Here is a 24996-nt window from a genome sequence, read left to right as displayed (position 1 = left end):
GATTACTGCTCCTAGAAATTCATCTTTTGATATGGGAAAGCGGGGGAAGGTTTATGACTTTTTAGTCTATTCCTAATACTGTTTTGGAGTTGCCATAAAATCCTTTCAATGTGCCATGATTAAAATATTATGGAAGGATCATTCATGGGTAATTCTGTTTTGAAAGTCGAGATGAGTTTATGCTCAAGAAAATATACAAGGATTTTCTTTACTAAGTTATGAACAAAACATATCGTCTCAAACATTACCACTTATATACTAGTACATAAGCATTTTTTTCTGAGAAGTTACAAAAGAAGTCAATTATTTAGTCTGAGTTACTGTAATTTTAAGATATTCAAGTATTATTTGGAATAATTTCTCAGTCTCTACTGATCTTCATAATAGAATAACCCCAGCATTCAAAATGAATGCTTACTGAAAGTTTGTGCTATGACATCTCTCTCCTTCCTCCTCTCTTCCCCCCACTCTCCCTATCTCTCTGTATTTGCCTTATAATTACTATTTATTCAGGCTTTATTCTGAGTGAAAGTTTTAGACAGCAAACTGAGAAAAAAAATACAACTTTGTATTGTTTTTTTCAGTATTGGTCAACAAAACCATGTTAGGAATTCACAGAGATTCTTTCTTACAAGAACATTTGTTTAAAATCAGTTGGAAACAAATTTATGACTTTTAGGAGAGACTGGAACCTGAACTTCTGGAGTTATCAGTATTTTACATTGGTTCATATTTCTGTTCTATATTTCATGTAATAATTTTTATTGTGAAGTAAACTGCCAAATGAACTTTTACTTTAGTAAAAATAATTTCTGAGCTTGCCAAGGTAAAGGTTATCAGCTGCAGAACACAGAGGCTGGTCAGAATTGAACAGTAACTATAATAACTTTTTCATGTCACAGGCCATAATGCTGCTCTCTTTTGCCTACTGCTCCAAAGGTACCTATTTTTTAGATTTACATATTTATTAACTTTTTTACATGAAAATCTGTAGTTTATTTGTCCTTTCTACAAACAATTGAAGAGGTAGGTTGACCAACTAAAGAGATTAACAGAATTATTTTGACAGTAAAAGTTTTACTATTGATGTTGTGCTAAATTTGCTTTGTTTCATTTTCACGTTAGAAGGCTATCAGTGAGGTAGCCTTCTAACCCAGTAGCTGTGAGATACTGTCCTGCATTTCAAATAGATATATTGTGTAGAATTAATCTGGATTTTGTGTAGAAAGCCAGCCTCTAAGACTGGAGCTACTTTTAGTCTGTGTCTTCAAGAACAAAGGTGCATATACATAAACAATTCAGAACAGGCTGTTGCTATTTCATCAGCTGCCACAATATTAAAGTATTACAGATATTTCACACAGGAGGAAATGCTGCTGATCTGTGCAAACTTCTGACTACAGCGAATTCAGTCAATTCTCTGTTTTGTTTGGAGCACAAGACCATTTTTTGTGACACAGTAGCTGTGTCTATGTTTATCTGAGATGGTGACTAATTATTACCATGCAAGAGGAAAACTACATTGTTTTTACACAATGGGGATGGGGGGGTCTAGGGGGAATGGGGGTTAGCAGAAATAAATTGCCATGAAATGTGAAGAGCTTGAAGAATATATGTTGCAGCTTCATTTGACAAGGGACATTTGTCAAGCTGTCAATTGTACTGATTAACCAAAGAGCCACTCAGTGTCACTTTTTACTTTTTCTTTTAGTAGAAATTATTATTTTAAGCCACACTTTTAACCAATTTCCACTGTTAAAGGTTTTTCATTGAAGAAAATAAAAAAAAAATAAAGAAACAAACAAATCCAGGTATTATTCAAAGTCTGTTTACCCACATTCCTTGATGTTATTTTTCTTCAGGATTAAGAACTGCTTCAGTTTGCACATGAACTGCAGCAAGCACACTCATGCTGGCATACTGCACAATTTAAATATGAGATATAGAAACATATAGAAAGATCATGTTTTCAAAATGAAAAACAGATAACACAGATGTTATTTACATTATGTAATTATGAATCTTATTGCTTCTTCTTGTTCATGTCTCATTGGCTGTCATTCCACAGAGAATATAGGTAGTCACTGTATTTTCAGAGTTGCCAGTTTGTTATCAGGCTTAATGTCAAGATAAATAGAGCCTGAACAAGGAATGCTATACTTAACTGCTTGATAAATTAAATTTTTCCCATTAGATTTCAACAATCTTATGCAAAGAATATCCCTACGTTCCATTACTTGGGCTGCTGTCACTTACTTCAGTGACAAGGCTTGAGCAATTTCAATTCCAATGAGCCAGCTACCCAGAAGCTTCTATTAACAGCCAACAAACAAATACACTAATGCTTGCACTAAGTAGTAATCCAACAAACCACATTCCATACCCCTTTTAAGAATTTTTAATACCTATATTTAGAGACATAGCAGTGAAAGACAATAAAGGTCATTTCAGAATGCAAGTGACAATAGTGTTTTAAAACTTGTTGACCTCAAAGCCTGCAGATCTTTCTGAACTAAAGTCAGCATTTCTTTTCATTCTGTGTCTGTGCTGATACACAGGAACATTTCCTGCAGGCTGGGATATCTGCACTGATACAAATTTTATAATATGTCTGGTAGGTCATCACAATTGTGACAGCAATAATGTGCAGCCACCCTTTGGTAAGCCATGCACCCCTCCAGCAATTACAGCAGTAATGAGAAAAATAAACAGGAAAGAGTCACTTTATAAAAGTCCCCAAAAGTTTCGACTTCTAGTGTCATTAAATGGCTTAACACCAGGAAGATATCTGTAAAATAGAAGCTCCAGGTCATGAGCATGCAAGTAGTGTACAGGCATCTAACTAGTGTTCATGTCAAAGGGAGTTAGCTGCCTAAAGTATTCTACAAATCTGGGAAAATTGTAGTTGCTACTGTTGTGAGCTACTTGAACTATGATAGTTTATGAAGAGTTAGTCTTGAGAGGCACATCAGGTCTGTGGATTAGAGAAATGAGAATTAGCACAACTCTAAGCAGCTCAAATTTATCCCATCTCAAACTTATTCAAAGTTGTAAGAATATATTCTCATCCAGCACACTACAGAAGAAATCAATCATATAATTACTTAAAAGCTTATAGCTTTAAGGCGTTTCTCAGCCTCAAGGCCCCTTTGTGTCAAGGCAACAGAATGTCTTCTAGTAAATATTTTACTAGCACTCTACGTGCAGTTTTATTTTTTCTCACAAACAAAGCACAACCTTAATTTCTCAAAAGGAATCATAATTCTCTTGTTTACATTTCTGTCACTCAAAGAAAAAAAAGTTTTGCCTTCCTGTTCTATTTTGTGCTAAGAACAAATTATAATAAATACCATTCCCCACTGATTTTTTTTCACTTTTCCTCAGTTCTTTCTTGCTTAAAATGCCTGTCAGTACTTTTAACAGTTCCTTGTATCTCCAACAAGACTGGCCTTAGGCTGTAGCTTGACAGAGACACCCAGGATACCTCTGTCACTTTATAGGTGGCAGCTGTCACCATCCCAATACTCCTTTTGCTAGGAAATGTGTGTAGCTACTTGAACTTCCTGTAGCTGTTGTAAAGGCATATCACCAAGGATGTCTCAACATGGTATTATTACATGATCCAGCTTTTTCACAGCTTAGGAATAACATGAAGAGTAGGTCCTACAATTATATAATTTTTTTTTGGTACTTTTTATTAAAATATTGAGTTTTTACTATGCAGTCGTTAACACAGGATAAAATATAAAAATTATGTAAAATATTGTGTTTAAAAGGAAATGGAAAATTCTACCCCTACTACCTCATTTTCCTCACAGCCACCCTTACCTACATACCTACATTCCTGGAATTACTCACTTTGTCATCAAACTTCACTGGAAAAATGGCAAGGATTTTTGAAGGCAACTCAGTCAAACCAAAATTGCAAAAACATACACACTAAATTACAGCAATTTCCCTGACACAATGATCAATAATGTCCCATCAATGTTTTAAGCAAGAAACCTCTCTCAAAAAAATCTAAAAATTTACAGAAAAATAACCTTCCTAAATCAGTTCTCTGGACCAAAGTAAGAGGTAATTTGGGAAAAGACTATAGAGTTACAATTTTTCCCACTATTTGTGACACAAGCAAAGCTGGCAGTGCTGGGAGATTGGATGTTGCCGTTATAACAATGTTATATAAGGAGTCACTATTTGCTTACTCTCCCACCGATGAAATTAACGATGGGGATTTTAAATAGTGTAATTCTTTGGGATACACTTAAAATTTAAAAGCATCACAGCATTAATGATCCTTAGACTCTGTTCAGAGCTGTTTTGTGGAAGAAGTTTTAAAATTCCAATACTATCAGTAAATTTACAACTGCTTATGTTTCAACTTGACACTTTTTTTTTTCCGCTGCAGAAGCTTATATTTGTCAGCACATATCCTAAAGGCAAGTCTTATTGACAAAGAGATGGCTTAAGGTCCTTGAGATCCCTTCTACATCCTGAGGGTCTACAAACAGCCAAATGACCTTCTTATTCATGTTACCCTGTAATATAAAAATTCTTACTGTCTCAGTTTCACTGGGTTCCAAATTCTAATCACTTACTCTTATTTTAAATAAAGACTTTTAAAAATCTTATTTTGATTGAAAACTAAAGCTGAAGCCCAGACCTCCGAGTCCCTCTGACATGAGCTTGGATACAAAGGCTCCTGCCTCCACTCCAGCCCTTTGGCATTCAGGATCGACTGTTACCATCATTTCTTTATTTAGGAACACTGAGATACTATTTAAGAGCCAATAAAATCCACAATGAAAAAATCCATATTTGTCCATCCATGCATTTGGTAAGCACGATGACAGACTACTTGATTTGATACCATGGGACAAGAGTAAAGTCAAAGACTTGCCAGTGGGATGTTTGTACATAACAGATTATACTAATTACCTTGTAGGGACAAATTTAAATTCTAAGTATTAACTCTTGTTAATCCCCGGTGGGAAAGATAAAACATTTCTACAAAGAAAAAAGCAAGAGTAAGTAGGTTGCACAGAGAATCACTGGATTTTAACACTTATTCTATGTTTACAGATCTGTACCCTCCAGGGCTCTATATTCCCATGTAGCTGAAATAAGTGTTCAATGATCTCTTTCTATGTGTAATGGCTTTCAATAGACACCTGGTGGACGTCTATTTCAATAGACCCTTCTGTGGATGTCATTCTGGTGTGATGCCACAAATACCATGTGTTGCTGCAAAATCATCCCCTCAGTTTTAATGAAGGCTTTATAAAATCACCCCATTGTACAGCTTCAGGGCCCTCTCAGCATCACAACCTATAATGAGTTATAAACTACATGGAGGATAAAAAACCTTTTTTCCAAAAAGAAAAGAACACTATGACCTGAGCTACCATGTATTCTTAATTCCACCATGCTACTGAGATTTTAAACATAAGCAAGCAGACACAATAGCAGGCAGGATCTCAGGACCAGATCTTTGGCCTTCAGTTATATGGAAGACTAATTAAACCCACAACAATTTAGAGCATCTCAAGCTTTAGCTCGTTGCCATTTTCAGAGTCAGGAGACAAAAGCTAATGCCTTATAGCTTCTGTCTTCTTTCTCCAGTTCCTGCGACTGCCAAGGACCTGGATCATCTTGGTTCACTGTCTGGCTTGTGTTGGCTTTTTCCTTTAAGCCTTTAACTGGCTTTGGTCTTGAGACCTTGCGAAGCACCTTAAAATCTGTTATATGAGCCCTCTTTTTAGGTGTTTGGAAAAAGAGTTTTAGTTTGGTAGGATTGTGCAGTGGACTGAGCAACTGAAAGTGGCTTTCTTTGTAGCTATACTGGTAGAATGGAAAGAAGAAATAGAACAAGGAGGGCAGGGAAAAGGAATATTGCTGAGTTAAGAAAAAAGAGAAAAGACAACGACAAATTTTTAGGTATAAGAATGAGGAATTTTACATGGTGTATTTATGGACTTGCAATATTATGCATCTATATACTCCTCATTTACTCTACTCCTTTCATATGGCCTTGTTTGACCTATGGCTTTCACTTCTCATGCAATCTGTATAATTTCTTTAATTAGATACAATGAGGTTAAAGGCTTAGGCTTTTAAAGGATTAGACACTTATATAGATAGTGATAACTGTAGTTGCATTAGGTAAGATTAATCACTTTTTCTGAAGAGACTTAAGCCTCATATTTTATGAAACAAGTGAACTTCAACTGAAAGAAGAAAAAAACTTCCCAAAAGGCAAACTACTTCATAATTGTTCAATAAGGGATTCTTTTGCTTTCTTTAAAGTATAATGTGAGATTGCACTGCAGATAAAACACCAGACTCCACGGATCTTTCTTAAGTGTTTGATGCTGTATTCCAAACACAAATGAGAACTACTTTGACTAACACCAACTTGTTTTAGTACTTGACCTCTCAAAACTTTATGACTTCCTTTTTTTCTGCACTACAGCTAATTAAGGGTTTAAGATCCATTGCTAGAAGTCTATTACTATTTCATTGCCTAAGTGTTACACTGACAGTAACAATTTAAAAGTATAAACATGATATTAAAGCCCACAAATGATAAGTCTACTCATAAACACAGATGTATAATGTGAATTTTTAAATATATTTACCATAATAATAGGCATTAATAACAATTTTAGTGCATTTAAAGTGGGATCAATGTACACTTTAATTAGGTTAGTCACGTTAATTTTTGAAAAAACAGTAAAAGTCACCTAATTTTTCTCCATCCACTTCCTCCTAAAAACTTCCTTTAGCCAGCGTGTCATCAGGCACAGCATTGCCAGCTGGGCAAGGGAGGGAAGGAATTGTCACTCTCTGCTCTGCACTGGTGCAACATCACCTTGAATATTTTGTGCAGTTTTGGCCACTGCAATACAAGAAAGATATTGAACTATTAGGGCATGTCCAAAGGAGAGCAAGAAAGATGGTGAAGGACCTTGAAGGAAAACTATGAGGAGCAGCTGAGGTCACTTGGTCTGTTCAGCCTGGAGGAGAGGAGGCTGAGGGGACACCTCAGTGCAGTTACAGCTTCCTCCTGAGGGGACAAGGAGGGGCAGGCACTGAGCCCTTCTCTGGGGTGACCTGAGTGACAAGATCTGAGAGAATGCCCTGAAGTTGTGTCAGGAGAGGTTTAGGCTGGATATTAGAACAGAGTTTTTCACCCAGAGGGTGGTTGGGCACTGGAACAGCTCCCCATGGAAGTGGTCACAGCATCAAGCCTGACAGAGTTCAAGAAGTGTTTGGACAATACCCTCAGGCACACAGCGTGACTCTTGGGGATGGTGCTGTGTAGGATCAGGAGTCTGACTTGATCTTTGTGTGTTCCTTCTAACCCAGTGTATTCTGTGATTCTGTGATCATCCCTACTGCACTGTTAAGATTTTATTGTTACTTAGCGCTTACCCTTGTGGCCTTCTCAACTAAAATGTTTGGAATGGATTGCTATTATAAAGCATAGGAGAAAAGATGAGTTTATGAATCTGTAGTCTGTAAGAATCAGGATCTCAGCATAGATTTTTTCTCCCAAATTTCAGGTACATTGCCATGACTTGGTCAATGGTTTATGTCTAAAAGATTTTATGTGCATAGTCCATCCTTTATATCACTTACTAAGATTTTAAAGTTTAGCAAGCTATCAATGCCCAAGAATTTGCTGTGGCAAGAAATGTCTCAAGCTCTAAGAGTAACCTTGGGAGGCATCCTGCTCAGGGGGAGAGCCTGGTGTGCAGTCTGCTACCATGCCAGAGAGCTCAGTGGGCCCTGGGCTGTCTGCTGCTTATGGAGTAAAATGATTGACTTTGAGTCATATTTGAGTACCAGCAAGGCATCTGAGTCACTGTTGCTGAGGCTCTTGGCTGCCGTGTTGCCATCTGTCACCCAAAGCCCAGAGTAAACTGGCTGAGGCCACCACAGCCCCCACTGGTGGTTTTGGTTTAGGCTGGACAGGGGAGGGGGGTGCTGCCTAACAAGGCTGATCTTGTTACTCTCTACTCCCAGCAACCCTTCCCATTGGAGCAGCCTGCCGTTGCTGCTCCCTGGCAAGAAATGCAAGAAAAATCCACAAGATTTCATCGTCTGAGGTGTCTGGGGCAATGTCTTTGTGACGAAATTGCAGATTCCTCTCCCAGAATGAGCTAACGTTTAACCTAAAATCTGCAAAGCTTAACTGAAGAAAGAATAAAACTTAAGTTACCTTTCTATGCCACTGTACTTCCCACTGGTTAGCAAACAACATCATTTTTTCTCCTTCTCTTCTGTATCCCAGTAAATCTTTAATTGTACTCTGTAAAGTAAAATGGTTTCAGTGAGCAAGGTTAACGGAGTCTTCTAACTCCATTATTACAAGAGTTGGAATGTAAGAAAGGATTGATAAATTCAGAACCCTTCAGTCAGGTATGAGAGACTGCAAATGAATTATCTACCTACCTTTAGCTAAAATGGGAAGGCATTTCTTCTGTCTCTTGGGGTTAGTCTATTAGATGTTCTTTAAAATATCTGTTGGAGTTTTCAGGCAGGAAGCCCAAAGCTCTACTTCTACTTATTATATTCCTAGTAAAATGTACTTTAATAAAGTCTGATAATGTTTCAGGTTTACCTAGTCATAGGCACACATAGGGACAGAATTTCACTGGTTAGCCAATTTTATCATTAAAAAATACACAATATGGGCTTACAGAATCCCCAGGATTAGACAATAACAGAAAGCGACTTTCATGCATTTCATATGTGGGTTAACACATTTCTAGAGAAATAGAGAATTTCATTAGTATCTTTATATTTTTGATACACTTCCCAAAATTGCACAGAATGGCTGCTGAGATTTTAGAGAGAACTGCAGAAAGCAAATTTTTACCTTTAGAATTATTTCAGGATCCTATGAATTTTCTTACCAAAACCAATCAATGAAACAATATCAAGCAATATCCCCCAAGTCACAAGTTTAAATTTAAATATTCAAATGTATACCAGAGCATTAACTCTTATAATGAGAATTTCTTTATTTTTTTTTCTACCTTCTTCTTATATTTGTGTTATTCCATAGAGATACCAGGACCTACTGGTAAACCTACTTTTGAAAAAAGTTACCTAACTTTTTGTCAAGTGACAAAATTAATAATGCAAGATTTACAATTTAAAAACCCAGTAAGTTGGAGATATAAAACTGTGTTCATAAAAACTAATCACATTTCTAAAATGCAGGATGTAAAAGTATTTTATGCATTTTTGGTGACTAAGATTAAAGGTAATATTGAAATTGCAAAGTCATATTTTAGATAGTTAGAATTTCATTGTTGAAGTTGAGGTTTTTTTCAATTAAGCATACTTAGTACAACTCCTAGTTACATCCATGAATCAAAGCTTCTTATCCAACTTGTTCCTGCCAAAAGATTTCTGGTCCTGCAGGGCATATGCTTCATGCAGCACAAAACAAGATATTTCTGTTCACAGTGGGAAAGAGAGGTTTTAAGAAACTAGTTTCTTTACAAAAAAAAAAAAAAAAAAAATTAGAAGGGTTTCTTTCTCTCCCTATGCCTTTTACATCCCATGGGAACTCTACAAATCTTGGATATGTTTTTTTGTCTTTGCACAGTAGTATATCATTCCTGCTGCTTTTACTTTCCCTGCAGCCTGTGATCCTGCATATCCAGACCAAGAACATGTCTGCTTTTTTTTTCTAACTAGTATCACCAAGGTTCTAAAAGGAAGAGGAATGGCACCGAGGAGGAAGGTGCATTGAGTTTTGCTGAACACTGGCTTGCTTCCGTGCAAAAGGCTAGGCTTGAGTTTTGAGGGGATTACATAAAATCAATCACAAACTAAGGCCATAAGGCTACCAGCTAGTGAGTTTGAGGAAAGATTGGCAGCCTGAATGAAAGAAGAGATTAAATCAACTTTTAAGTAAAAGTGAATTGCTACTTTGTGTTGAATAGTTAAGTAATAGAGGAGTGGGAAAGAGGACAAGAAAAAGGTGAGCCCAGAGTTCAAAGATCATCCAGAGTGAGGGTCTCCCTTTCTCTCTACTTATAGGAATATGTTGTTTCTGGTAAGTAGAGAATTCAGACTCTTACCAGAATGAATACAGTCAAAATTGGGAAACAAAAGTTGACTTTTCTCACAGGGGAACAATCAAAAGCTCCGTCACAGACAGGTTTCCCATTTTCCAAAGAACTGACTTCCCCAGAAGATTAAATAAAGAGAGACTAGAAATTGAAAAGAACTTATCAGATTCCCGGGCAAATACCTCTCATCCTTTCCTGCTCCATACTGTGCAATATCCTAGGGGTTCCCTGTGAAAAAGAAGTGCCTATCCTTTACACTTTTACCAGAAAAATCTTTTTATGCTTTGTAGAATATTTTTCTAATTTTGCTTCTGCCTTTCAGAGTGAAAACAACTCAGTAAACAGAGAAGAACAGATTTATATTAGCAACTTCACACACACACACAAATCTTTTGTGTCAAGATCCTGCCATCCTTCAAATATTTTGTTAAGTAAACCCAACCAAATTTCAGGACAGTCTGATGCCTGAAAGTGTCAGGAATTCTGTTTTGGATTTCATACAAATCCAAAGCTTTTAACAAGTCTTTGCATGTTAGTCTATCAAGGGACTTCATTTGCATTACTTTGAAGAATGATTTGCATCTATCAAGTCAGTACTATTTTCTTCAACCACATCAATTGTCTTGAAGACCCCCTACCCAACTAGCAATGAGATCTGCATATTCAGTGTGACAAAAACAGTAAAATAATATGTATCAGCCAACAAGACTTACTCTCCTAACTAATAGGTATCCAGTTTTAGCTAACCAAAACTTTTACAGTCTCTGTAAAATACAGAGACTTTTACAGTCTCTACTGTGATCAGCTCTGTTCTACTGATTGGCTACAACTGGTAATTCATTTTATTTATGGAAGTCCACTGAAGAAACTAGAGCTGCCCAGGCAAAAATGGGAAGTGTTTACAGAGATTCTATGATGACTTTATAATTGAAATTGTGACAAAACTGAGGAGCAACAAAAGCAGCAACTCAGAAGCTCACAACTTTTCAAGCAAGATTTGATATATAGTCTTCAATAAATGCTCTATATTATCATATTATTAAAAAACAAAGAGCCACTGTATGATTATTTTAAACATAATTTTATAAAAGATATTGTTTTTAAGACTCCTACCAAGCAACATTCTCCATATGCTCTTTCTGAAGAGCTGTCTATCATGAGTGAGTTAAATGCATTGGGCTACACTGGTGCAAAACTCAGTGTTATGATTCACTATTTAAAAATTGCCACTGTGTTTGTATTTATATATTTATATATTATATATATATTATATATTTATATATTTCTTTGCAAATATATGTATACACATATAAAAATACATATTACAATAAAAATGAGATAGAATCCTTCTATAAATCATATGCTAGAGAAAAGGAGACAATGTGACTGACTAAAAAAAAAATAGAAGCTAACCATACTTTAGTATTTAATAGAAGTTGTAGTTTTTTATTTCCCTCTTCTACTTTACAAAATCAGCATACTTCTGCCTAGAGAAAAAGAAAACCTGATCTGTGCTTGTTACCTGAGCTAAGTAAAATACATTACAGACTGAGATCACTGTTCTTCAAAGAAGCTTAGGATAATTACAATAAACTTAAAATCAGGAGTTTTGCTGATAAAAGTCTGGATTTTTTTTTTTTATCCATCTGTCTGTCCCTGAACTGGTGTGCACCGTCAAGTTATTATGGTGGCTCTGTAATTCCTCTCTAATGAAATCTTGCAGGGATGAACACAGAGGATCCAATTATCTTTAACTGAACATACATGTTCTTACATCCAGAAAAAAACAACTATGATAAAAAATCAGAAACTTTTTCAGAGTCAAATGTCAAACAAAAAATAGTTATGCAGTGCCAAGTATATCTTTACAGCTGATCATATATTTGTTCCCATTCCACATATGCCCTGTGGTAGGGTTTTATGTTCACACACTGGCTGTTCTGATCTGTCACAATGATTAGGGGACCTGGACCCCAGTGAGAACACAGGACCATGACACAGTCTATGTGTAACCACATTCATGGGTATTTTTTCCCTACAGGATAACTGTTCAAGTAATTGCAAAGGGCAGACATTTTTTATCACTCTGCCCCTTTCCTTCCTGATAATTTCTAATTTCTAATTTCTTTTAATGCCTAGGTCAATTAAAAACTCCTGCATTCATGCCAGGGTTTCTGCAGCAGGGAGACTTCAGGGGTGGGCTCAGCAAGAAGCCTCTAGAAGCTTCCTCTGTGTCCATTGCAGCCTATGTCAGACAGCTCCAAGACAGACCAGGGGAAAAGGAAGCAGAGAAAATCACGAGTGAAGTGGTTCCTGAGAGGAAGGGAGGAGTTGGGGAAAGGTATTTAAACTTTTGGGTTTATTTATCATTATCTTACTCTGATATGCTTGGTAATGAATTAAAATAATTTCCTCAAGTCAAGCTTTTGCCTATGATGATAATCTGTAAGTGACAGCACCCTGTCCTTATCTTATGTCATGAGCCTTTTTTAATGTTTTTGCTTACCTGCCCAGCTGAGGTGTGATAGAGCATCTTTGGTGGGCACCTGGTGTCCAGCCAGGGTCAACCCACTACACGTCCCCTTATTATTCTGTTCCAAGTGTTGCCTTCACTCTCTTTTTCTGTCCTGCCCATGTATTTTTGTCCAAGTTGTTTTTATTCACCTATAGCCTTAGCTTTCACTTCTCACTGCTCTTTTCACATAGCAGAGAAAATCTTATAAACACATCTGCAATTTTCCACCTCATTTTAGTCCTAACCCTGGTGCCAAAATGGTCTCCCAGTAGCAAGCAGAGGGAGTATTGTTTACCTCTTTGTACTTTTGTTGGTTATTGTTTGCATATGTCTGGTGCAGAAATAATCCTACTTGAATTTAGCATGTCAGAGTACTACGACTGTCCTTTGATGCACTGAGATTCAGACAAGTGCTTGCTTTCACAGGAGTGGCGAAAGACACCATATGTGATTCAAAATGTGTAGATAATGGATGTTGTAAAGTGTCATGACAAAACAGTTCTCGGTTTCATTGCTATTTGATATCTAGTCAAACCAACATTTCCCTGTGGTCCCTGGAAGCAAAAGATTTGTCATTTTGTCAAATGATGATCTGTATGGATGATTTTCCACATAATTTCACCTTTACAGACTTTGTAGTCACCATCTGAATGTTTCAGACCAAATGTGTCAGATACTGCAGAAAAACAAGCAATGGAAAACCTATTCTTATAAGGGTATGCTAACAAGCAACCTTGAAAGTAATCGATATATGCTTCTTCATTCACCTTTAGTACCCCATATGTGTGGAGAATTTCCATGCAGAAGACAGGCTGGACCATCTGTCCAGATCTTCTTTAATCCTTCATCACTTGGCCACTTTTGTGTAATTTACACTATTAATTTCATGCCAATAAAAATCTGTAGACCACACCATAAAGTTTTGTTGCCTTTATATTGATAGAATGATGGCAATTGGCAGGCCTTAGCATTTTCACTATAATACTCCTTATTTCTATCATAAATCCTGAACACGTTTTTTTCATCCACATGTCCCAGTGTAAACAATTAATCCTGAACATTTCTCTTCACATTATCCTATTCATGAGCATGAAAAAATCTGAAACAGTGAGTCTCTTCACCAGCAATAAAAATGAATTGCCATCAACATCCAGAAACCCAGGAAAAAAGGCTCAACCTGGAAAAAAAACACTTTGCTGCTTAGTTAGAAACAACTACTTGTGTTAACACAATAATAGAAATCGTGTTAGAACAACTCCAGAGGAAGGCGACTGAGTTGATCAAAGGGATGAAGCACCTCTCCTATGAGGAAAGGCTGAAAAAACTGGGATTGTTCAACCTGGGAAAGAGAAGGCTTTGGGATGACCTAATTGTGTCTTTCCAGGACCTGAAGAGATCTTACAGGAAAGATGGGGCAGGACTATCTGCAAGAGCAGGTGGTGACAGGACAACGGGGAATGGGTTCAAATTGAAAATGAGTAGATTTAGATTAGATATTATTTATCTATGAAAAGTTATTTATTGTGATTATGGTGAGGCACTGGACAGGTTTCCCAGAAATGTCATGGATGCTGCACCTCTGGAGGTGTTCAAGGCCAGGCTGGATGGAGCTCTGAGCAACCTGGTCGAGTGGAAGGTGTCCCTGTCCATGACGGGAGGTTGGAATAAGATGATCATCAAGGTCTCTTTCCAATCCAAACCATAAAAAAAATAAAAATAACTATAGCTCATTTTTACCAGACAATTGATTTTTCACAATATTTAATCTTCAGAATAAAAATGCCTTCATATCTAATTACACATGCCTACAAAAATAGAAAAAAAAAAGCTAATGAAAAAGCATATATTGAAAATTGTTTGCCTGAACAGTATTCTCAAATTCCTACTGCTGGAATAAAAAGCTAATTTAATTACTCTATTAGACACTTTTTTCACATTTCCACTCTTTTTAGTGGTAATTTTCATTTTCACAGATCCCTGAAAAAAGCAGGAAAAAGGAAAAACAAAGTCAAATTATACTTTTTTGCATTGATAACAAGTTTAGTCTGTTCTTTTAACTGTTTCAGCATTTATCCAATAATGACTCCATGAAATATTACGTAATAGGGATTGTAATATTAATTGACACATTGCAAACAAAGCAGTTAAGTGAGGTTTCACTGTTTGGAAAGAGCCCTCAGAAGTCAACAGGAAAACTTCTGTTGATTTTGATAGAAACAGAACTGATCCCATGCTCAGTGACTTGCATCAGAAAATTATCAAGATTGTACCACAACACTGCTACCTTGTGGCATGACATAGAGCAAAATCATTATTGCTTTTGTGACATGCCTCTCCCTTTGCTAACAGGGATGCCATGTGTCACCAACTGCTAACACCTCATCTTACTCCTGGAGATATGATTCCCTTTCCACTGTAAGTCTTTATATGACAATTAGTGGAAAGCTATGCCTATTTTACTCATTTTATGACCACAAAGTTTTAAAAGAGGATGCCAAATCACTCTCCCCTTCAAATTCCGATTCATAATGTATTCTTAAAGATGTTAATTATCTTGCAAAATTTTGTAATGCTGATGTTAGGAAAATGGATATAGTTTTCCAGTAATGACCTGAAGAATTTTGGAACTAGTTTGTATATCACAGATAAAAATACCCTTCCTTACTCCACTATATTTATGTCTCATTAGTTTATGGACCTAAAGCCCTCCAGGGACTGTCACTCACAAAACCATCTAATGTTTATGAGCTCTAAATTTTGCATTTGGATCTCTAATTTATCCAACAGATATGGAAAATCGTATAGATAGAAAACTCCCTAGTGCCTACAAAGCTCTAGGTTTTAATAGAGAGGGCAGAAATAGTATAAGCATAATGTTTAATATAAGCATGATGCTTAGCACATTAGTGGCAAGCCAAGTGTATCACCTAGGAGGAAAGACATTCACTGTGTTTCAGGTAAGTGGAATAGTTTTTCTCCCAGGACTGTTGGCTTGTAATGATACAGAGTTTAGTACAGTTGTGTGTTAATGCCATCCAGTTCCTGTTGGAGAAGTTTTTTAATGGAACATTTTCCACACAGGCAAGGGAGGATCAGCTATTTTATGGTAGCTCTAAACTTGGGAGACCAAAAGGGCACTGTCATTTCTCCACCACACATTACCAATGATGTTTTTATTAGCAGGCCCTATCCAAGCAGGCCTACCATAAATGTACAATAATGGCAGAAGTTGAGCACGCATTACTCTAAAATTCAAACCTACATAGAGGACTGAAAATGTTGTGCAGTTATTGCTATTCTACTGTCTGAAACTTCTGCTAAGCATACATATATTTAACCATTCTTTCAGCTTCCTACAGCATAACACATGGTGCAGTTGATGGATCCTAACACAAATACCTTTCCTACTGGTGCTGAAGATCATACAGCCTCTAAACCACTATTGAGGTACCTATAAAATAAAATATAAAATTGATTTGTTCGTCCAAAATGCGAGCTATGTCCTAACAGAATGCATGTAGCTACACTGTAAAGTTTAGGAAACTGAACTGGAAATGGAATTTTGCAAAGAGAAAAACTTCAGGAATAGATAAGGGAAGGCAAGGAATAGGTATTTAGCAAGGTAAGAAGATAAGGGTATTTAAGGTATATAAGGGTATTTAGCAATACTCTAAAAAGGCTGTTCATCAGCAGCAGTGTCTTAATAGTGAATGCCACATAAAAATCCCCAATAGTCACTTCAATTCTGAAATTTGTTTAAATAAAAATACTGTTTATACTTAAATCCTCCTGTCCTGGCCAGAGGAATTTAGTGAGATAACAATGCCTCTACTTCATGATTACTTGGGCTTTAGCTCTGTATAAGATGCTTTTTAATATCAAATAAAAAAATCTAAATAAACAGGATGAACCTCATAGAAACTATTTAACTGAGTGGTTTTTACTAGAAAGGTGATATGTGCTACAGAAGTATTCAGTAGTACTTAAGGTATTTTCCCATTAAGGTCTCTCTGTTTATGATTGTAAGGTTTTATTATAGTCCCTTTACTCACAAAGATATAACTGAGTAGATATTTCCTGGATGATTAAAGTTTTTTTATTTCTTTTTTTTTTTTTTTACAGAGATTGAAATTTTATAGGGATTATTTTATTTACCTAGAAATTATATGCCTGCAATATATCACTTTTATTCTCAGTTTAGTCCTGTGAACCAGGAAATAGATATTTACATTATTGTTCTGCCTGCTCTGTGTTAAGATTAATTCAGATTTAGTACAACTGCCCTGATAAATATATTCTGAATTGCATAACGTGCATGATATACATTTCTATACCATAATTCTTGGAATTAATACTGAAGGCAGTGGATTAGGTGCTTTATAAAAGTAGTATTTGTAATAAAATTTTCTGGCAGTAACAACATAACAGCAGATGGGGTTTTATAAAGAGCACATAATGATGATTCATTGCAGTAAGTACATGTGGATCCCTTAGATCTTCTTTCAGTTTAGTTCATTCTTTGATTTATACAGTGATTACCTAGCCACATAATTATTTGAAAAAGCAAGCAAAAGTGATGTCAGCCATCTGCTAAATTACTAGTAGATATAAGCAATATTTGTCTTTCAGAAGAAGATTCTTTCCTGTAATGCCACTTACTGATGTGAAATGAAATACCTGTAGTTTTCACTTGATATGCTCTCTATTGTTAAATCAGCAAGTGATCATAGACTGATAAAATACATTTCAGAAATGCATCAGTGGGGAAGAGAGGAAGAGAGTTTAATGATTAAAATACTAAATTGAGTTTGAAAATCTGGAACTGCTATTCACAAACTCTTTACATGTCCCTAAGCATGCATCTCTCTCTTTCTCATTTGTTCTGACATGAAAATAAGGCTCATACTTCTCCATGTCAGAGAAGGACTGTGGAGAAAAAAAAAACTCCACATAAATAATTGATAGATAATTTAACCTTCAATAAATTATATTTTATTATGTTGATCCCACTCTGTCTCCTGATAGAAATAAGTAAATCAGTCCCCTCTAATAAACTGAAATTACATACCTAGAGGGGAGCACTAGGCAGAATATTAGAAAGGGTTAGTACGAGTTTATGTGCTCTTTGGATTTTGTATTGAGACCCTCCATTCTTGAGACCTGCCTTTAACTTCTGAAGCAATGGAAAGTTTCCTGTTGAGCCATCAGTTCTGCTTCACATACTCTTCCAGCCTGCTCCTCATCCCCAGCTGGTCTGTGGGAATAAAATTAAAAAGGAAGCAAACAGAAAAAAGGAGTGCCCAGGGAATGTATGATATATGCACTGCCGACCTGAGTTTGACTGAGTGTTGATCAGTTTTCAGTCCAATTACACTGACAGTTTCCCAAAGCATCTTGTATAACTCCCAAATATCTAACAAACTTGCCTATAGAAGGTAAAATATGGAAGAACACCTGAAGCATACATTGTTTTTCTAAAAGAAGTGGAAGATTTTAAATGTGGAGATTTTGCAGACCCTTGTTTCATTTCAACAGATTTTTGCACTATCTCTTGTAGGGTAGTATTCATGGTGTCTGTTTCTAGAGTGAACGTATTCATAAACATGTATTTTTTCCAGACTAAGCACTGCTAAATTCTTTCCCTACCTTTTTATTTTTTTAAAAAAGCGATTTTACAACCAGTTCGAATTTATTAAGAGAGCTCAAATACTGAGATTGTTTCATGTGCGAAAATAATTACAAGTATGAATACCATTTTTTCATATTTTATATGCAAGACAATAGTTAACTTGAATGAAAAAAAAAATTAACTCATTGCTGACTTAATAACACTGATGGCACTGGACTTTAAGGAAAAAGGCATCTGCTCCCAAATTACTGCAGTGGAATACTTTTCTGTTTCTGATCAACACCATGTATTTCACTCTGTTTATCTCTATGTAAGAGAATATCAACGAATTAAATAAATCAATCACATATAAGAGGATTAATCTGAAGACAGAAGGAATGTTCATGACTTTACTGTTAGAGTAATCTATAAGAAGGAATATATCTATCTGGAGTCAAATGCAACAGTTGTAACTACATTTGTTCAAAATCTTGACATATTTCATCCTTACAATATTATTCAGGTTGCACATTTACATCCGAATCATAAAATATTTTGATAAAACATATTTCACAATTTTTTCTAAGAAGTATTAGATGTTTAAGAAATAATGTCCTATTAATAACCAGCTAGGACAATAGAATCATCTGTCTGAGGCATATATACCAACAGGTACAGCAATTGTAGCTAAAAGTACAAAACCTCGGGTTTGAGGGTTTAACATGTAGTTTCACAACTGCAGAAGTTCAGACATAAAATTACGTCTTCTACTGCTATTCTAGCTCAAAAAATATTTGAAATTCAGCTGAAATCTCCTAAAAGGAAGGTTTCATCAAGAAGCAAGTTAGAGAAAGCATATTAAAATTCTATCTATACCAACAATTCCTTTCCAAGTATTCTAGCTAGAACTGGTAGTGTTTCTTATTTTGAAGAATACTTTTCCTTCTCGCCTGATAAACAAACATATTGTGATCACACACTCCTGATATCAAAGATTTTGCCACAAAAATTATGTTGATATCCCTACTTCAGTTAATCTTTGGCCTCATAATATATCCTTTTATTATGGTATAATGAGCCTACTTAAGCTGGAAACCTTGCCAGCTTTGCAAGGTTTAATAATCAAAGATCAGCACATAATATCTCAACCCCTAAATTAATTAGAATTTGATATACCATACCAAATATATTTGATGCATATAAAATGATGTAACAGAAATAACAATGGAAAGACTCATCCTGTTCCACTTGAAAATTTAAAAATCGAAACCACGTATATAGGGCTAACATATAAACAGAGGTCATAATGTGACTCCAGCATATGGCTAAATTATCACGATAATACCAATATTAAAATACCTATATGTTTACTTTTGCATGAGACCATTTAAGGAAGAAAAGGAAAAGTTAAATTGAGGAGGGGGGAGAATAAAGGATGAAGTGAAAGGATGAAACTGAAGTATATTATCTGTGTGGAGGGGAACTAAAGACAATGGATGGAAACAGCATCAGCTGGTACTGGGCACAGAATATCTAGCTAAAGCTCTTGAGAACTCTGAGTGAATCCTTCATAGAGCCCTCAAGGCAATTTCCCCCAGCTGACAGACTAGTTTCTGTGCAGAAGACTAAGTATCCACTGGCCCTAAAGCTCTTAAAACCTCTCCTATGTATCTCTGGATCTATTAACAGTGTGGTCAAGAGGAGAAAACACCATCCTGCAATGCAAAGGTCAGCAATGATTTACTGGTCACTGACTGCATAAAGACTCAGTGTCACCTCTGGTAGGTGAGAAAATATGGTCCTGTGACTTGATTCACACAGGAAAAAGAAATAGAGTTAAATGTTATTACTCTATATAAACAGGCAAAAAAAGGCAAAATGGTGCCAAAATTAAAAGGGAGAGATTAATGAAAAAAAGCTTCTTAGTGTTCTACATTAGAAAAAATGTTGTTGACCAAGTCTGATTAATTTGCACAGTAATCTTCCTGGCTCAGCTTCAGAACTCCTCTGCCTCACGGACTGAATGTTAGGCCACATGAGACTAGCAAATATAAAGCTCTGCTGCCAGAACTCCAAGCATTCAAGCCACTAAAATTTTGAGTCTGACTCAGAAAATAACTGGAATTTAAAAAAAAAACCCGTAAACTAGACATTAATGTGGAATTAATGTGAGGTTCATGTTCTTTATTTATTATGCAAACATCTCATTTCCCTACAGAAACCCACACTAACTTCATATGTTGATTGATACTTTCTTTATGTACCTGGCATCTGCAAAGTCACAGGTCACAGGGAACTAAGTACCAGGATACAATTTGTTTTTTTCTAGGAACACAAGCCATCTTCAACATAGTTATAAGTTTTAATGTGTAAGAACAGTATTCCCCTGCTGTCATTAAAATGTGCATTAATTAATTCCTCTTCCATGGTGAAGAAATTTTTGGAATAGCAGTTCTGTGGAGAGAATCTACATCCTGAAACCCTTTTTGCATCAGTTCCCTACACATGAATGATCATGCATTTGTGCTTGCAGAATTACTTGCATTAGCAGAGTGTGATTGTGACTTGTGTCTCTCCTCATATGAGAAGCTGCCCACTGTCAGCCACAGCCCAAACTGAATGAATGGGTGAAGTTCCTTACAGAACAAAGCCAAATGCTTGATGTTTTCAAGTTCTCCAGGGGAATTCAGAAGAATTCATTTATGTGCTCTAACACTACTGCGACACCTATAATACTGCTTACAGATTATGTCTACTCTTTTGCTTTAATCACCACTGTCTTTGGAAAAGTTTTGAACTTTCATTCTAAAAAGTTTCTAATTTACAAACCCTGAAGTGATAACATGTAAAAATGTATCTACAGGCAACCAGTGAAAAACAGATTTACCCATGAATGCATGGCATCATCTTCATAATTAGTGTGCTACTGCAAATACATTTGATTCAGCAACTCTGTAAGTTACAGTAAAATAATTGTTAATGATCCTAAGTCTGCATCATACACAGTGATTGTATATCTAAAATTATATCTTGTAAAATTCTACATTTTTTTGGTGTGGCCTTAACATTGTATTTTCTGATGAGGTATTTCTATGAGGTAAGCCCATGAGAGTCTATTAATATTTGCAGAAGCATTTCATTCTACCTTTTACTTTAGAAAAATATCATAGAATCTTAGAACGGCTTGAGTTGGAAAAAGGTGCCTTAAACATCATCCTGTTTCAAATGTCCAGTCATGGGCAAGGACAACTTCCACTATATCAGGTTGCTCAAGTCCCCATCCAACCTGGCCTTGAATTATATATCAGATATGTAATGAAGATAAGCATAGAGTATATCAAATTTGATCATCAAATATTAAACCTATAAATGTCTTTAATAATAAAAATGTGCATAGTTGCTTTTTATCAATTTCTGTCTTGTTTCCAGACTTGGAGAATTTAAAACTTCATTCAAATGAAAATGAATATGATCTAACTCATAAAAATGATTCTCTGAAACTGCAGTGTACACAGAATTAACCTTTTATTCCCGCAATAAAATCTACAGAAACTACTTAAAGATTTTGCTTTTAGAGAAATGTCCCAGTAGTAATCAACTTGAAAAAAACCTTGTTCAGGCTACTTTGACTGTTTTTGGCAGTGGAACTTTGTATTTACTAGTAAAAAAATTTCCATCAAAAAGTACCATTAGAGCTGATGACAGCTAAACACAGAATAAAAGCTTCACATATAAGTGTTTCAGGGTGTAATAACACCTTTTTTAAAACTGTCTCTGTATTTGAAAGTGATAAAAATGCTCCCATTTCCTGGTCTCTTGTGCTTCATGGTAAGAAACTGATGATTCATTCTAACTTGCTGCTTTGGACAATTCATGTGTACTGAGCACAATCCATCCTTGCAAAGGAATACAGGAGTTTTTATGTCCCTTTCAAACACTGAGCTTTGTGTTCTTCTGAGTAGCAATTGCAGCACTCTCACTCTATTGGGCTAATAGAGATATGGTTTTTTGCTGTCCATACGAGCTGAGCATAGAAACCGAAATATGAAATTTCAGTTTATGAGGAGATATGTTATAATTTCTAGCAGAAAAGTCAGCAGTGGCAAAAGAAACCATCCTATTAAAAAAAAAAAAAAAGTATGTGGTACATAAAAGTCCATTAGAATGTTTTATTCTTCCTTTTTAGTCTTTTGTCAGATGAAATTTTCATTGAGAAAATGATCCCCTGAAGAAAAGAGATGGAGATTAACTAGTGATTCAACAATGTTCAGGAAATGTCTTGTGCAATGTGAGTAATTTATATAGATAGATCCTCCAGGAGAAATCCTTAAAAACATCCATATGTTTAGAAAGACATTATAAACACTCGTTATAAAGTTGACACTTCAGGAATTTTTTTAAAGTTATGGCTTATATTCTTGCAAAGACAGCTCCAACTCATTTCCAGTTGCTCCTGATCTGTATTGCCACATTCCCAGCTAGACTGTATGAGCAGGAGAATGTCTTTCCACAGTGAGGAGAGCCTGATCTCTACAGGAAGGGAACATTTGTGCCCCTGAGTTTGGTGCTTTCCTTTCTCCATCTTCACTGGTAATTGTAGTCCCAGCTCAGTTAAGCTGTACAGCATTCTAGCTCAATCCCCTTGTGAACTCAGATGGACCATCTTGCATATTTTGTTCAGTAGGTGAGGTATACAAGTGAGAAATACAGCCTATATTTGCATGGAACCTATCCTTCAGGAGGAGTCTAAATCTCACCAAGACCAATAAAAATGAAGAATTTAAGTATGCAGTTTGCCTCAGGTCCTCAGAATTAAATCATTACTTCAGTGAAATCTTAGGGAATTTTGCCAAAAATCTACTCTATCTAAGTAAAAGAAAAGCACTAAATTATCCAGTAAAAGATAACCACCTCTCATTCAAATGCAGGCACTTTATCTACTGAAATCACAATATATCAGGACTTTTTAACCACTGTTTTTAAGGAGAACATGAAATCAGAAATAAGTTACACAGCTGAAGAATGAATGGACATGCAGATGTTTTTTAGAGCACTATGATTTTAAACTTTTACTCTTATTTAGCTCCTGTTCTTTCAAGAAAACACGAGAGTACAATGTCTGTAAAATAGAAAGAATTTAAACCATTATTTAAGAAAAAGACAAAACAAATAGCTGTAAGACAGACATCTGCTTGGAATGAATTTGGTATGACTGACCTTGATTTGGTAGAGAATGGGAGCAGCCTTGGCTGAACAGCCACTTGATGCCCCTACTCACTGTATTTTTTTATGATTTCTATGAAAAATAAAAAAGTGAAGCAAACTTTAAGCAACTGCTTGCAGACATAATACTACTTTACATCTGAAAAGCAGCTGTTCTAGTATTTGAATTACCATCATAAGGCACATTAATTCAAGAAAATGTAATAAAAAAGCCACCTATAACACGAAGGTTTTCCCTGGGAAAACCTGTTCCCATTACTTAAGATATACTGCTCTTTAGTGTGTGTATGTGAAGGTCTTTATATTCACTGAATGTGATTTTTTTTTTCTAATTCTGTGGCCAAAATACTTCCAGGGAATGCTAAGCTTGCAAATACATTTACTTGTATTTTGAATACTTGCACAGAAATATGGGACAAACTTTGAATTTCATATAAAGTGATATTCTTATAATTTCCATAGAGAAAGAGAAGGTCACTCAAGCTGATACTGTAGGCAGCAGTTGCATCACTTATTATGTGTCATGTAGGGAACAATAAAGTAATACATAAATATTTATTATGCCTTGAAGTATTTTTAATTATTATTCTCCTATAACAAATTACTCACTGGAATGTTCTATTCTATTTAAATAAGATGATAATAGTGTGATTACCTCCATTATACAACGAGTCTCATTATCCAAAACCACAATTAAACAACAAGTGGTGGTCCTGTTGGACTGAAAGGTCTTATTTGAAAAGCACTGCTAATGCTTGTCAGTCAGAAATCCTTATCCAGTAGTGAGGAGTGCTTAGCTGTTGAAGTTAATACCAACTTTTTCAGCCATTCCATGACTGAAGCCAGCCAGTCTAGGAGTTGACATAAAATTTCAGTGAGTGCTCGGAAATCTGTGACCTCATTGAACTTAGAATCTTAGGAAATTATCTGTGTTCATAATAACAATTTCTGTCTCTATTCACAGGAAATAAAGAAGAAAACTCTCACCAGCTCTGTTGCATGTGTCAACAACTTTCAACACACGTTAAACTGTAAGCAAATCAGTTCTCGGTCTGATTTCAAGCTTTTAATTCCTTCCAGAATGAGCAAAAATGGGAGGGGATTTCACAAAAAGAAAGGCAGTGTCTTATCAAGCAGAAGGGAGAGGAAGGGGAAAGAGGGAAGGAGGAAGGAAGAAAAGAGAAAGTGGAAAACTGCTGCCAACTAACTCTGTGAATTTTACATTATATCAACAATGTCTACTACATAAATGCTTTAGAGGAAATACATTTATCAATGTATTTTTAAGGCACGAATTATTTTTCCGCCGTCATTACATGCACTAGGATTTCTTGTCTCATGTGCTTTGTAAAAGAAAATGTGGTACCTAATATAAATTATGACAAAATATTTGATCGTAAAGCTGAAAATTGTCTGATATTTTAAGTGATGAAGAAAGTAATATACACCTTAACTTCCCACTTCCCCAATTTACACTCATCTTTCTATCAATATAGATCTTAAATAGAAAGTATCATTTAAGTATTAGTATAAATCAAGCAGTATGACAAACTAAAAAA

General features: G+C 35.7%; 1 long non-coding RNA gene across 18 annotated transcripts in view; it reads right to left on the bottom strand.

Moving 5' to 3' along the window:
- The window catches only part of LOC148223935 (uncharacterized), a 70432-nt gene that overhangs the window by 18641 nt on the left and 26795 nt on the right, over positions 1–24996 (bottom strand). For 8 of the 18 annotated variants that reach the window (XR_015803129.1, XR_015803133.1, XR_015803130.1 and 5 more), the window contains one exon: positions 8225–8314. The exons of 7 other annotated variants lie outside the window; for them this stretch is intronic. This is a non-coding gene — a long non-coding RNA (uncharacterized LOC148223935). Of the gene's footprint in view, positions 1–6743; positions 6899–8224; positions 8315–24996 lie in introns of all 18 variants that reach the window. 3 more of the 18 variants (XR_015803134.1, XR_015803124.1, XR_015803125.1) reach the window with 1 other exon arrangement.

Source organism: Sturnus vulgaris, chromosome 4 (assembly GCF_052056855.1).
Source record: "Sturnus vulgaris isolate bStuVul1 chromosome 4, bStuVul1.hap1, whole genome shotgun sequence".
NCBI lineage: Eukaryota > Metazoa > Chordata > Aves > Passeriformes > Sturnidae > Sturnus > Sturnus vulgaris.
This window is presented reverse-complemented; position numbering and strand designations above follow the sequence as displayed.